Source organism: Bos javanicus, chromosome 18 (assembly GCF_032452875.1).
Source record: "Bos javanicus breed banteng chromosome 18, ARS-OSU_banteng_1.0, whole genome shotgun sequence".
Lineage (NCBI taxonomy): Eukaryota > Metazoa > Chordata > Mammalia > Artiodactyla > Bovidae > Bos > Bos javanicus.
This window is the reverse complement of record NC_083885.1, coordinates 65043009-65053914: the sequence shown is the minus strand read 5'-3', so window position 1 is coordinate 65053914 and position 10906 is coordinate 65043009.

The window sequence follows — 10906 nt, the reverse complement described above, 5'->3', positions numbered from 1 at the left end:
ACTATCATCATTATTACAAATATCCATCACTCCCATATGCACCTTCTAACATCCATTTTAGAAGTCCCAGGCAACTAGTATTGATTTGCTTTTTTCCTATGTAATTTCTAGACAATATCATTGGGGTCTTAATGTTTACTTTTATATCTTTTTAATTTTATTTTTAAACTTTACATAATTGTATTAGTTTTGCCAAATATCAAAATGAATCTGCCACAGGTATACATGTGTTCCCCATCCTGAACCCTCCTCCCTCCTCCCTCCCCATACCATCCCTCTGGGTCGTCCCAGTGCACCAGCCCCAAGCATCCAGTATCGTGCATCGAACCTGGACTGGCATCTCGTTTCATACATGATATTTTCCATGTTTCAATGCCATTCTCCCAAATCTTCCCACCCTCTCCCTCTCCCACAGAGTCCATAAGACTGTTCTATACATCAGTGTCTCTTTTGCTGTCTCGTACACAGGGTTATTGTTACCATCTTTCTAAATTCCATATATATGCGTTAGTATACTGTATTGGTGTTTTTCCTTCTGGCTGGCTTCACTCTGTATAATAGGCTCCAGTTTCATCCACCTCATTAGAACTGATTCAAATGTATTCTTTTTAATGGCTGAGTAATACTCCATTGTGTATATGTACCACGGCTTTCTTATCCATTCATCTGCTGATGGACACCTAGGTTGCTTCCATGTCCTGGCTATTATAAACAGTGCTGCGATGAACATTGGGGTACACGTGTCTCTTTCCCTTCTGGTTTCCTCAGTGTGTATGCCCAGCAGTGGGATTGCTGGATCATAAGGCAGTTCTATTTCCAGTTTTTTAAGGAATCTCCACACTGTTCTCCATAGTGGCTGTACTAGTTTGCATTCCCACCAACAGTGTAAGAAAGTTCCCTTTTCTCCACACCCTCTCCAGCATTTATTATTTGTAGACTTTTGGATCGCAGCCATTCTGACTGGTGTGAAATGGTACCTCATAGTGGTTTTGATCTTTTTTCATGATGCATAATTGCTTGGAGAATGATTTGCTGTTACGAGTAATTCTTTTTTTCCGAAAAATACACTATTTGGATATACCACCTACTGATTGTTTACCTGTCTTTTTTTTTTTTTAATGTATTTTGTTGTGCCTGGTGTTAAATGAGGCACACAGTATATTTAGTTGCACCATGGGACCTGTTAGGTGCATCACGGGGAGTCTAGTTCCCTTATCAGGGTTTGATCTTGGGCTCCCTACACTGGGAGTGTGGCGTCTTAGCTACTAGACACCAGGGAAGTCCCTCCATTAATCTTTAAAAGGGTGGGATTTTGGTTATTATAGATAAACTTAACACGAAGATACACATAAAATTATATGACCATGTGGCTTCATACTCTAAAGTCAATGATTATACCCTATTGCCATCCCATCGATATCGGAGCATTCCAGTTTTCTTGTATTTATCACTAGTAGTTGGTTGGTATGGCCAGTATTTTGAGTATTACCTCGTCAAAAAGGGCTTCCCTGGTGGCTCAGATGGTAAAGCGTCTGTCCGCAATGCGGGAGACCCGGGTTCGATCCCTGGGTTGGGAAGATCCCCTGGAGAAGGAAATGGCAACCCACTCTAGTATTCTTGCCTGGAAAAATCCCATGGACAGAGAAGCCTGGTAAGCTACAGTCCATGAGGTTGCAGACTCGGACATGACTGAGCGACTTCATTTTCACTTTCATTAAAAAGTTTAGAGGTCGACTTCCCTGGTGGTCTGGTGGTTGAGTCAGCTTACCAGTGTATGGAACATGAGTTTGATCCCTCGCCTGGGAAGATTATTCATGTGGGGCAACTAAATACAGTGCACCACTGCTACTGAGGCTCACATGCTCTAGGGCCCACGTGATGCAACTACTGAGCATGTTTGCTGCAACTATTGAAGCTCACGCACCTAGAGCCCATCCTCTGCAACATGAGAAACCCTTACAGCTCAATCAAGAGTGGCCCCTCCTCTCTGAAACTAGAGAAAGACTGTGCAGCAGTGAAGACCCAGTGAAGCCAAAAATAAAATGTAGCTGTATCTCACTATGCTGATTGCAGTTCCCGAATGATTCTTTCTTAACATTCATTTGCCAGGTATGTGTCTATGATATAATGTGAGTCTTTTATTAGTAACTGAGAAAGCAAAAATCTGTTGGAACTTTTCTTCAGTGACTTTGCTGGATGGGATAAATATTTGTGTTCACAATATTATTTACCTAGTCCTCATTATTAACACAGTTTTCATTACTTTATGTCTAGACATGTATTAAAAAATATACCCACCCCACTTTTGATGGTCATATCAATTTCCCTGATATGAGCACTCCAATTGTGGGCAATTTCATGTTATGAATATTAAGTTTTTACTGCAACAGAGGTGGAAGAAACCAAATGCTGACATACAAAGGGTTGCAGGGGAGGAAGTTCATTCACAATGCAGCCAAGCCAGGAGACAGTCTCATATCCACCTTCCTGGAGGCCAGGTGCTTGTGATATTTAGGGGACAAAGAGACAGCGTGTTTTTAGGTGTGGGGACAGGCGATCAGTTAGCAAAAAGGTGAGGTAATTGGTGTGTGCATTACGTTTCTTTGCAGATACAAAAATGGTTTCCCCGAATGGGACACCATCACTGGCTCTGCTGTTTTCTGAGGGAACCAGAAAAACATGGTCCACCGGCTTCTTGTCGCCCCACATCCTTCCTCTGTATTGTTCACCATGACCGTGTCTGGAGTCTTTTCTCTTGACTCTGACCTAATAGAATGCAACTCATAAACTGAGTCTAAAACTTTAGCCTACATCCACTGGAAGAGCAATAACACCATGTCTATCAGATCCCAGCTATGCATGGATGAGATAGATAGCATCACCCGCTCGGTGGACATGAATTTGGGCAACTCGGGGAGACAGTGGAGAACAGAGGAGCCTGGCATGCTGCAGTCCATGCGGTCACAAAAAGTTACAACAGCATAAGTGGATGCACTTTATATCTGAGCGATAAGCTGGTATCATGGACCCACTTGGTTTTGCTGGTTTGGAAGCACCTGAAATATTATGTCTGGCCACCTCTCTGTGATCAGCTAAGACCACGTTCCATGGAAATTTCGGTTCATCCTCTTTAGGAAGCGTGAAACCTCACCCCGGTCCTCAGAGCTTCAGGACTCTTACTCAGCCAGCCTGGTGCTGAGGCGGGACGTTTACCGCAAGTGCGGAGCTTCGCCCCTTGCCAATTCCACAGGACACGAAAAGACGGATCTCTTTCCTCGGCGTCTCTGGACCAATGACGGCTCGGGACAGAGGCACTTCCGTTCTAGCGGACGGGGTGTGGGCGGGCCTTCCGGGATCTACAGGCCAGTTGTTCCCGCGCTACTTCCTGCGCGCCGGTGGGGAGCCGCTGATCGCTGGCCCGCTGAGGTCGGGGACTTGGGAAACGCTGTGCCCGCTGCTTAATTTGATTTGAGATTGGCGTGGGCTGACTGTCTCGGGCCGGGAGGTGCCTTTTTGCTCGGCCGCGTCTTCGCCAACAAACGTCGCTGGCCCCCAGCTCGGCGAAGGTGTAGCCCATTCAGGTAAATGCCGCGTCTTCCTCCCCCAGCTCTCCTCATTCCCCAGCGCTTTTGTTCTTTATCTGGGGTCTCCTGTTGTTTAGTCGTTCAGTCGTGTCCGACTCCTCGTGACCTGGACCGTAGCCCACCAGTCTCCTCTGTCCACGGAATTCTCCGGGCAAGAATACTGGAGTGAGCTGCCTTTCCCTTCTCCAGAACCGGCGTCTCCTGCATTGACAGGCGGATTCTTTACCTCTGAGCCACCTGGGAAGCCCGGAGAAAATAAGATACTGAAATATGAATTAGTGAATATTGGCTTCCCTTGACAGAGGGAGACAAGAGGTATTTTATTTAGGGAACTGAAGGTGCTCGGTGCAACCCTGAGATAGTTTCCATAAGTTTTTATGGAAGATAGTTTCCATGTTTTTAGAGTTGTGTACGAGCAGGATTTTCTTAGGCTGGATTAAATCTAGTTGGGTAAATGGATTTTGTTGGGAAGGGACTAGAACAAGACCGGAGTCTGTTTCTCCCTTCAAAGTTTTCTTGGAATACTGCTTTTGATAACAGCGTGTGCGTTCCTTTGCCTTTAAGTGATCTGTGTTTGCTGTTGAAGTCTTTTTACCTTGGTTAAGTATTTGATAGATTCTAAAATTTCTTTCAACCTCCAGCTAACTTTAAGATGCTTTAGAAGGCCAAGGATTCTCAGACGGAAATATTTTTTATTAATTTGTTAAATTACATGGGGGCGTCCCAGGTGGCTCAGCGGTAAAGAATTCGCCTGCCAATGCAGGAGATGCAGGAGGAGGTGTGGGTTCGATGCCTCGGTCAGGAAGATCCCCTGGAAGAGGGCAAGGAGTTGGACATGACTGAACAAGCTCGAGCATGTACATGCCCAAGTTGTGTGGTTTCTAAAAGTCTAGGGCCTGTGTGCTGTAGCCCACAGGCTCCTCTGTCCTTGGGATTTTCCTGGCCAGAGTACCAGAGTGAGTTGCCATTGCCTTCTCCAGGGAATGTCTTCCCAACCCAGGGATCAAACTGCTGTCTCCCGCATTGGCAGGGCCCTTCTTTACCACTGAGCCACCAGGGGAACTATAGTTATTTTTCTTTGTCCCCCAAAACCTTGGCTCTCTTAATTTTGAAATATGACCTGTGCGGTGGTGGGGAGTGCCAAGAACTTCAATGTGCAGTTGAATAAGCTGTAAAATTAATATCTATTCACTGCTCAGGTCAAAAGTGGTATATACATCGGACCTCAGAAGCTGCCTGTGGGGTTCTTTCAAAACAGCTCTGCCTGTCTTCAGAAAGCTAATGTATTGGTTAATATTTTAAGTAAACATTTCCTTTATTTTATTTGTTAATTGATTTCTTTTTACTGCACTGGGTCTTCTTTACTGCCCAAGGGCTTTGTCTAGTTGTAGAGAGCAGGGGCTGCTCTTCGTTGGGCTGCAAGCTTCTGTTGTTGCAGAGCACGGACTGTAGGTCAAGCAGGCTTCAGTAGCTGCAGCATGTGGAATCTTCTCGGATCAGGGATCGAACCCGTGTCCCCTGCACTGGCAGACGGATTCTTAACCACTGGGTCAACGGGGAAGCCCCTCCTTTCCTTTCTTGCTTCTTCTGCCGATTATGTGGGAACGTCTGACGCTTTTGTTTAGTGTCGCTCTTTTGTTTTAAAACTTCATGAAAATGAATGTTTTATGACTTTTTTCTTTTTTAAAACTTTATGAAAATGAATGTTTTATGACTTTTTTCTTTTGCACAATACGGTTTGACTTTACCCATGTTTTTCATGGCTATGCATTTGTTGCCGGAAGGGGTGAATCAGGAGGTAAGGCGACAGGTCACAGCCTTTAAAAGAACGACATATCCATAGGAGGTGACTAAAACTGGTTAGAACCAAGTGGGTCCAGGATGGCGTAGGATTTGAGTTCCCGGGGACCTTTTGAACCTCGTTAAGTTCTCAGTGGAATACATTAGCATCTAAATGAAACACCACCAGCGCCGTGACAGTTCTAAGGCTAATCATGAAAGGTCAAAAAGTGGGTGGTGGCCAATTCCTGAGAATCCGCGCCACTTCCCCCATAATGGTTGGAATGACTCTCCTACACATTAGCCTGTGACATTACCCAGGGCATAAGAAGCAACCTCATCATATTTTGAGGCCTCTCGCTTTTGAGGTGGCCCACACTCTGTGGAGTGTTTCTCTCTCAGTAAATCTACTTCTTCCCTATCTCTCACCGAATTCTTTTTGTGAGGAGACATCAAAAACCTGCACTTCATTAAGATCTGAGACCAGGTGTGTGATCTCAATTAAAAGTTCCCATGTGGGTTCTGGCCAGTTCAAGTCCTCTATGTGGGTTGCAGGGTCTCAGAGGCACCCCTTCCTAGGCCTGAGAGTGGCCTCTTGTCTAACACTCGGAAATGAATTGTTACAAGGGACACAGGTGCTGACAGAGAAGAGGCTTCATTGGAAAGGGGTGCCTGCGTGGGAAGCAGCAGGGTCAGGGAACCCAGGAGAACGGCCCCACCACGTGGCTCCAGTTTTATGGTAATGTGCTCAGTTTGCGGGTTGTCTCTGGCCCACCTTTCTGACTCAGGGTCCTTCCTGGAGGCACACACACCTCCCCACCAAGATGGATTCCAGTGTGAGGGATTCTGGGAGGTAGGCAGGACGTATCTCTTCCGTCCTCTCAGACCCTCGCGGAATCTCCCAGTTAGTTTTCATAGACTGCACCTCCATCTTTATCAGGACCCCCAGCTGGGAGGCAGCTCAGACAAGTGGTTGTCATTGTGCTTGGCCAAGGCAGGCAGTTTCAGTCAACAGTTCCCTGACACGCGGTTTTTCCTTTCTTGTGCTTTATTCTGTAGGTGTGAATATACGAGTAAAATGTCTTTATAAGTACTCCTGTGGAAAGCTCTTCTGTGTTTATGGATTTGTTTTTTCTTTATTTTTCTTTTCCCTGCTTTCTGTATTTATAAACATTACTGCTGTAGCCATACCTGCCATGTGTTCTGGGGTATATACAGCCTGCATTTTCTAATGTGTGTGTTAAAATTATTGTATTTTAACGTACATTTCCACTTTTTAATTTTGTTTTGCTCTCTCTTACTAGTGTTCACTTAGTTCTATGAATGAAATTATTATATATTATTACCTATGTTTTATCTATTCCATTTGTGGATTTTGATACACACTCATTATACAGTACATAAACTTACAGCTTCACACATACACACGTTTAGAGGGCTTTTACAAATAATGTTGGTTAGAGTAAGCTGATTTACAGTGTTGTGTTGGTTTCAGGTGTACCGGAAGTAAATCACACATACAGACACATGCATCCACTCTTGTAGATTCTTTTCCCGTGTGATTCGTCAGTATTGAGTAGAATTCCTTTGCTGTAAACAGTAAGCTCTTATCAGTCAGCTATTGTACATATAGTTGTTGTTCAGCCGATAAGTTGTGTCCAACTGTTGCAACCCCATGGACTGCAGCACACCAGGCTTCCCTGTCCTTCATTGTCTCCTAGAGTTTGCTCAGATTCATATCCACTGGGTCGATGATGCTATCTAACCCTCTCATCCTCTGCCGTCCTCTTCTCTTGCCTTCCATCTTTCCCAGCATCAGGGTATTTTCCAGTAAGTCAGTTCTTCACGTCAAGTGGCTAAAGTATTGGAGCTTCAGCTTCAGCATCAGTCCTTCCAATGAATATTCAGGACTGATCTCCTTTAGGATGGACTGGCTGGATCTCCTTGCAGTCCAAGGGACTCTCAACAGTCCTCTCAACACCACAGTTCAAAAGCACCAGTTCTTCAGGGCTAATCCTTCTTTATGGTCCAACTCTCCATTCCGTACATGACTACTGGAAAAACCATAGCTTTGACTAGACGGAACTTTGTCGGCAAAATAATGTCTGCATTTTAATATGCTGTCTAGGTTGGTCACAGCTTTCCTTCTAAGGAGCAAGTGTCTTTTAATTTCATGGCTGCATTCACCATCTGCAGTGATTTTGGAGCCCCCAAAATAAAGTCTGTCACTGTTTGCATTGTTTCCCCATCTATTTGCCATGAAGTGATAGGACTGGATGCCATGATCTTAGTTTTTTGAATGATGAGTTTTTAAGCCAGATTTTTTTACTCTCCTCTTTCACCCTCATCAAGAGGCTTTTTAGTTCTTGTCCACTTTCTGCCATTAGAGGGGTATCATCTGCATATTTGAAGTTGTTGATATTTCTCCTGGAAATCTTGATTCCAGCTTGAGCTTCGTCTAGTCTGGCATTTTGCATGATGTACTCTGCATATAAATTAAAAAAACAGGGTGACCTAAATAGACAGCTTCCCTGGTGGCTCAGATGATTAAGAATCTTCCTGTAATGCAGGAGACCCAGGTTCTGTCCCTGGGTCGGGAACACCCCCTAGAGAAGAGAATGGCAACCCACTCCAGTATTCTTGCCTGGAGAATTCTATGGACAGAGGAGCCTGACTGGCTAAAGTCCATGGGGTCACAAAATTGGGCACAACTGGATGACTAATACTTTGACTTTCAAACAGGGTGACAATATACAACCTTGTAATCCTTTCCCAGTTCTGAGCCAGTCCATTGTTCCATGTCCAGTTTTAACTGTTGCTTCTTGACCTGCATATAGGTTTTCTTAGGACGCAGGTAAGGTGGCCTGGTAGTCCCATCTCTCTTAAGAATTTTCCAGTTTGTTGTAATCCACCCAGTTAAAGGCTTTACGGTGGTCTAGGAAGTAAACGTAGATGTTTTTCTGGAATTCTCCTGCTTTCTTTATGATCCAGTGGATGTTAGCAATTTGATCTCTGGTTCCTCTGCCTTTTCTAAACCCAGCTTATGCATATGGAAGTTCTCGGTTCACGTACTGCTGAACACTTGCTTGAAGGATTTTGAGCATGACCTTACTAGCATGTGAAATGAGTGCAATCATGGTAGCTTGTACATTCTTTGGCACTGCCCTGTTTTGGGGATTAGAATGAAAACCGATCTTTTCCAGTCCTGTGGCCATTTCTGACTTTTCCAAATTTGCTGACATACTGAATGCAGCACTTTAACAGATTCATCTTTTGGCGTTTTAAATAGCTCAGCTGGAATTCCTTCACTTCCACTAGCTTTGTCTGTAGGAATGCTTTCTAAGGCCCATTTGACGTCATACTCCAAGATGTCTGGCTCTAGGTGAATGGTCACACCATCGTGGTTATCTGGGTCATTAAGATCTTTTTTATATAGTTCTTCTGTGTATTCTTGTCACCTATTCTTAATCTCTTCTGCTTCTGTTAGGTCCATACATTTCTGTCCTTTATCGAGCCCATCTTTGCATGAACTGTTCCCTTGGTATCTCTAATTTCCTTGAAGAGATCTCTAGTCTTTCCTATTCTATTGTTTTCCTCTATTTCTTTGCACTGGTCACTGAGGAAGGCTTTCCTACCTCTCCTTGCTATTCTTCGGGACTCTGCATTCAGTTGGGTTTATCCTTCTCTTGCTGCATTGCTTTTGCTTCTCTTCTTTGCTCAGCTCTGTGTGAAGTCTCCTTGGACAACCACTTTGCATTCTTGAATTTCTTTTTCTTTGAGGTGGATTTGGTCACTGACTTGTACAGTGTTACGAACCTCTGTCCATTGTTCTTCAGGCACTCTGTCTGTCAGATCTAATCCCTTGAATCTGTTTGTCACTTCCACTGTATAATCGTAAGGGATTTGATTTAGGTCATACCTGAATGGCCTATGGTTTTCCCTGTGTTCTTCAATTTAAGTCTGAATTTTGCAATAAGGAGTTCATGATCTGAGCCACAGTCAGCTCCATGTCTTGTCTTTGCTGACCGTATAAAGCTTCTCCATCTTTGGCTGCAAAGAATATAATCAGTCTGATTTCAGTATGACCATTTGGTGATGTTCATGTGTAGAGTCTTCTCTTGTGTTGTTGGAAGAGGGTTTACTATGACCAGTGCATTCTCTTGGCAAAACTCTGTTAGCCTTTGCCCTGCCTCATTTTGTACTCTAAGGCCATAATTTCCTGTTACTCCAGGTATCTCTTGACTTCCTACTTTTACATTCCAATCTCTTACGAGGAACAGGACCCGTTTTTGGTGTTAGCTCTAGAAGGTCTTTAAGTCTTCATAGAACTGGTCAGCTTCAGCTTCTTCAGCAGTAGTTGGGGCATAAACTTGGATTACTGTGATGTTGAATGGTTTACCTCGGAAAAGAAATGAGATCATTCTGTCGGTTTTGGGGTTGTACCCAAGTACTGGATTTCACACTCTTATTGTTGACTCTGAGGGCTATTCCATTTCTTTTAAGGGCTTCTTGCCCACAGTAGTAGATATAATGGTCATCTGAATTAAATAAATTCCTGTCCATTTGAGTTCACTGATTCCTAAGATGTTGATGTTCACTCTTGCTGTCTCATGCTTGACCACATCCAGTTTACCCTGATTCACAGACCTGACGTTCCAGGTTCCTATGCGGTGGTGTTCTTCACAGCACTGGACTTCACTTTCACCACCACACGGCCACAGCTGGGCACTGTTTCCGCTCTGGCCCAGCCACTCCGTTCTTTCTGGAGCTGTCGGTCGTTGCCCTCTCCTCATCCCCAGTAGCACACTGGACACCTTCCCATCTGGGGGCCCGTCTTCCAGTGTCGTATCTTTTTTGGCCTTTCATCCTGTTCATGGGGTTCTTGTGGCAAGAATACTGTAGTGGTCTACTGTTCTGTCATCCAGTGGACAGTGATCTGTCAGAACTTTCCCTATGACCCATCTGTCTTGGGTGGCCCTGCACGGCATGACTCATAGCTTCGCTGAGTTATACAAACCCCTTCACCATGAATATATATATATATATTCCCTGGTATTTAGCTGGTAAAGAATCTACCTGCAATGCAGGAGACCCTGGTTCGATTCTTGACTTGGGGAAAATCCCTTGGAAGGGAACAGCTACCCACTCCAATATTCTGGCCTGGAGAATTCCATGGACTGTTTTTTCCTTGGGGAATGCAAAGACTCGGACATGAATGAATGGCTTTCACTTCACTTCACCATGACAAGGCTGTGATCCCTGATTTATATATAGTAGTTTGTGTATCTCAATCCCAATTTTTATACTTCTCTGTACCTTCCATCCCTGCTTTCCCCACTAGTAACAAGTTTGTTTTTCACATATGTGGGTCTATTTCTGCTTTGTAAACAAATTTGTTTGTTTGTTTGTTTTCCTTTTTTCACATTTGACATAAAAGGGACATCATATGGCATTTGTTTTTCACTGTTTGACTTACGTCACTCTGCATGACAATCTCTAGGTCAATCCTTGTTGCTACAAATGGTATTACTTTGTTCCTTTTT